Source organism: Rosa chinensis, chromosome 3, assembly GCF_002994745.2.
Source record: "Rosa chinensis cultivar Old Blush chromosome 3, RchiOBHm-V2, whole genome shotgun sequence".
NCBI classification, from domain to species: domain Eukaryota; kingdom Viridiplantae; phylum Streptophyta; class Magnoliopsida; order Rosales; family Rosaceae; genus Rosa; species Rosa chinensis.
In genome coordinates, this window is record NC_037090.1 from 2729308 (window position 1) to 2734791 (window position 5484).

At 37.4% G+C, this 5484-nt stretch overlaps 1 pseudogene; it reads left to right on the top strand.

Annotated features, from left to right (window-relative positions):
- Positions 1-969: 969 nt before the first annotated feature.
- LOC112192559 lies at positions 970-2056 on the top strand (annotated as a pseudogene).
- Positions 2057-5484: the final 3428 nt, after the last annotated feature.

The following is a 5484-nucleotide window of genomic DNA, read 5'->3' on the forward strand; positions in this document are numbered from 1 at the left end:
CGAAGCTGATCTGGACTGACTGGAGATGAGATGAAGACGATCGACAACGAGGTGAAGTCGATCGAAGAGGAGGCGAAGTCGATCGAAGTCGATCGAAGGTGAGACTGAAGAAGCAACCGGATTTAACCCGGCTCGATGGACGCACGGACTGGTGCTGGTGTGGAAATCTGGAACAGAGGACGAGTCCGATCTTGGGACAGATGAAGGACGACGTCATTTTGGAGTGAAACAAACAGACAAGAAACCGATCTGGAAGGATGAAGGCTGCTGTCAGTTGGAGACAAAACCCTAACAAACGGGGTTCTAAAAAAGATTTTCCTCTAAATAAGAGAAAAATAAAGAAAAATAAAGAGACAAAGTCCTTTTTCCGGATCTTTGCTCTGATACCAAGTCAAACTAGACAAGATAGAGAGAATGAATATTTCTGATATATTATTACACCCATTCTGTGGTGTATATAAACAGATTACAATCGTACTACAACCGTACTACACAACATATACAAGGTAAGTAATTACAACAATATATTCCCTTGTAGTCTATTCACCACAACACATGTGGGCAAAGGCCACACACATATTGCCACACAATTACAAAATTGTGGATATAGAACTCATACCCACCTTTATATTCAACTGTATCCTTAACCGACAAACACAAAACATTGTGCCTAATTATTTAATATTTTTTTTATTTTTTTTTATTTAAACCAATTATTTAATATTTTTTTGGGTCTTCTTTTCTGTACCCCTTATCTCTTTCTTTTCTCTCTCAGACTCTTATCTCTTTCTCTTCTTCTGGAACCATCTCTCTCTCTCTCTCTCCTCTTTCTCTTCTTCTGGAAAAATAAACCATCTCTCTCTCTCTCTCGTCTTACTGCATCTATTTCCATCCTTCCTCCGATTCTTCAATCACAAATTCCCTTATAAACCCAAAAAGCTCTCTCCAGATCTTCACAAAAATACTTGATACAATTTCAGATCCCGATCCACCGACAATGTCAACCACCGTCCCCCCGTCCTCCCGATCTCCACCACCTCTGTCGCCGCCGCCGGATCCATCGAGTGCCAGGCCTCCCAGCCTCGGATCGCCACCCTGGCCTTCCGCGCCTTCATCAACCACATCACCGACACTGTCCGCAACGGCCTCTCCTAGCGCCGCCCCTGGGCCGAGCTTGCCGACCTCTCCGCCTTCGCCAAGCCCGAGTCCTTCTCCGACGCCACCCTCCGCGTCCTCGTCAACTACCTCGCCGTCGTCGCCCTCATCGTCGCCGTCTCCCTCTTCACCCACCCCTTCTCCCTCGGCCTCCTCGCCGCCTGGCTCTTCCTCTACCTCTTCCGCCCCTCCGATTAGCCTCTCGTTATCTTCGGCCGGACTTTCTCCGACACCCAAACCCTAATGGGCCTCGTCAGCTTCAGCGTCTTCGTCGTCCTCCTCACCTCCGTCGGGGTGTGTTAGTATGTATAACCTTCCCTCTATTTTTGAATTAGGGATTGTGATTTATTTATTTCTTATGCGATTGTGGTTTTTCTTTGCAGCAAAGGATTGAAGAGATTTCATACTGAGTTTGTAGAGAGCGAGGTTGTGAATCACCTCGGATGAAAGAAGCCATCGACCATCAAAACTCGTTCCTCGTGCTTCAACCCGAGTCCATGGAGACGCTCCAGCGACAACACAATCAGGTACCATTTTAGTGTTTGTTATTTTATTTTCTTTGATGGCTCTATTCGATATATATGCTGGAGAAAAATTGGATGATTTTTGTTGTCTATGGTTTTCTGGTTATGGCTTATTGATTGAATTTTGTATGGGTCTATGCCTATCATCTCTAATCCAAGATCCCCAATTTCATTTCAGCACTGAGTAGGAGGTTGAAACCATGGCAGTGATTGAACCTAAGTTGATTTCAGCAATCGATCCCCAGAAAGTTGAAATAAAATGAATAATATCAAGAATCTGATCAATTTCAATTTCAATTTCGGAACTGCAAAGAAGCAATAGGACTGAATACTGGACCATGAATAGAAGCAATTGTTGACTGGAAAAAAAAAAAAAAGCAATTGAAACTCTGACTCTGATTCCTACCCGTTGGTCCCACCATGTCAGAATTGCAAAGAAGCCACGCTCAGCAAAACTGAGACAATTAAGGGGAAAGCAACCCCTCTACAGGGCACTGACCCAAAAAAAAGTGGCTGCAACGTGTCAATAGGTAATTGCCACGCACATGTGTGTCCTTTGGCCCAAAAATGTCACGAATATGTATGTGGCCATTGCCAATAATTGTAGTAGTGATTCCTAATAGGGAACGATGACTCACACTAACATATCTATCTGATTTATTATCAATAAAAGTTCTCTTCTAAAAAAAAAGCTCCTGAAGTAAGAAATTATGAACAGGATGATGAAGAATCCTCGGACTCTTTGTGACTGGCGAGCCAATTTTGTTCTTTTGGTAATTGCATTTGCATGAAAGTGAAACCTCCAAAATTTGAGGGCTCGAGACGTTGTTGTAGCCACGAGGGTTGTTGGTCAAGTAATGGGAAAGCTTCTGCTGTATATGTCTCAATTGTCAATGTATGTACATTTATATTGCACTTATGAATAGAAGTTATAATAGTGGATCTCCATGTCCTTTTTCATGTAATGTATTTCATGGTATAAATTTCTGAATTGTTGCTAGGGCATGATTTTCAATTTCATGATGCATGTGAAAAAATTGAGAACAAAGACATGCAGCCTTATAAGAAATGAAAGAATTATATTATTAATAAATGGTCATACTCTCTCAACGTGAGATTTATATTCTCATAATCTCATTACATCAATTTTCAAAAGAAAATAGGCAATATGGAAATAAATTATATATGCAGATCGACTACTATTCTTCACAATTTAATAGAATAATTAGTATAGTATTTATTAACTTTTAACTTCATCTTGCATAGGACAGAGAATGAACAATCTCAATAATTAAATGTATATTGTAGCAAATAAAGAAGATAGAAACTAATTATAGTCCAACGTTATCTGTATTTGATCAACTGATATTGTCTCATATCAAACGTGTCCCGTATCAAACTTAAGAAACTAGATGGATATGTTTCCAAATTAGTTAACCGTAAAATTAATAACAAAGTAAACACAGTTTCAATGAGATTATTTGACATTGGTATACTTAAGTTTGCATTTTAATTTCCTCGATTATCTTATGTTAACAATGATCGATGTAGTAAAAAGGTTGTTATTATCTGGTTTATTGATGTATTTTCACTCCTCATCTCCTCACGAGTCACAAAGATATAGCTTGTCTTTCTCACAAGATCAGTACATGTAGTTTCAATGTTTCATGAGAAAAATGCCATTAGAAGAGCGCTTTTTACTTGGAGATTATTGAGACTAATTATTTTACTTTTGATCGATCTCCATGTCCTTTTTTATATAAAGAATTTTATGGTATCAATTTTAAAGTTGTTGCTAGGAAAAGATCTTCAATTTCATGATGCATGTATATGGACATCTCTTTTATGAAATGCGTGGAGGATTTTATCATCCAAATTGTAGACCACTTAGGTTACTTTACATGCTAAGAAATCAGCTTAATTGGAAATCATATCATCATCTAATTTTTTTAGAGTATCCGGACACAAAATAGTCTATCAAATAAAAGTTATGAAACTGAGATAATGATTTTGGTAATCGAACTTATAGCCAAATAATTTCTAATTAATTTGACTATTTTTTAATAAGAATGACTCTTGTAGGCCTATAAGACCATATGCCGTCTCGTAGGCATCGTTTTATCTTCTTCAAGTCCGGAGATTTGAGCTTTGATAGGAAGTGAACTTTTTGTCCACCTAGGCCGTACCAAGAGAATAGAAGGCTTCAAAGATCTTAGAGCTTTTCAGAAGAGGTGTTTAGGACTGGTAGGTCCTAGAACATTTTTTGGTCTCTTAAGCCATCTCCAATCGAAGGTGTATAGTCTAAATTATAGACCATGGATGTTCAAAACTCATCTCCAATCATGAATTGAGTCTATTACAAAAAACACAAATAGACCAACTTTTAGACCATGGATGGCAAGCTGCTGGCCCACCTTTGGATGATTAATTGATCAATTGATTCAAACTTGAATAAAATATATTAGAATATATAATTTAGACCTCAAATAATTGGAGTTGGAAAAATTATAGATCTTACTATTTAGACAAATTTAGACCATGGTCTATTTTAAACCTTGACGATATGAGATGGCCTTAGTTGTTGATGGACTGAACTAGTCTAGTCCTTCCTGCTCTCTCTGAGTTGTATCTTTGTCTAGGTATAAATATCAATGATCATTGGATTATTGGCTGGGGTGAGTATACCCTCTCACTTTGCATAAAAGTAAAATATCTTATCTCGAAGCTCACTATGTATACATAGCTCAATTTTCAAATAAAACAAGTTAATTATGCGGACTATCATTCTTCACCGTGTAATGAAATGATTAGTACAGTTTTTATGTTACATGTGTTAAACAGTGACAAGCGTGGCTCGTGGCCCATTATTGTACCAATATTGTCTCAACTTAACCACTAGTTAGGTGTTAGGTTTTAATCACAAAAGACCTCGGTAAAATTGGATGTGATCCACCCATTCATAAGATATAATTTATTTGTCAATTTTACAATGTGTGATATTTCCTTTCCAACGCGCCCCTTCACGTGCAACCTAACTCTAGGTCTGCTTGTGAAATTAATTAACAATCCAATTTCCACATTGAAAATTAGGACACAAGTCTCATATTAGAGACTTGGTCAATATAACAATCCAAAGCCCACATCGGACACTTGGTAACAATCCAATTGGAATATTTCGATGGCAATACAAGGAACTCAAATTTGTGCCCATGACATTGGAGATGCAATTGGAGAGAAACCCGCTCTGATACCACGTTAAACAGTGACAAGCATAGCTCATGGTCCACCATTATATTAATATTGTCTCAACTTAACCATCTGTTAGGTGTTGCCGTGTTGGATTTTAATCACAAAAAGCCTCGGTACAATTGGATGTGATCAACTCACTTATAAGTTATAATTTATTTGTCACTTTTCCAATGTGAGATCTTTCCTCTCCAACAACATGTGGATATTGTATTCCTTTACACATATATCATTTCAGTTCGATTTCTCTTTCCCATTTCCATTTCGTTTAACGAACATAAAACATTTTTTTGTACATTTTACATAACTAGGTAATTTTTTATTCATCATTTTCTTTTTATCTGTGAGATTTTGACAATATATGGATAGAAAATTAACTGTTTAAATAAATTATCTATAGTGGCAAACAAAGAATACGATCCTTATTCTATCAAATTAGTTTACATAGTTCTACACTGCTACACCATAATTTCATAAACTAAATTTCTCTTTTGTTAAGGGTGTTCACACAAAAATCAGGAACTTTATATCGGTGAGATCTGACTATAATATACAAAAG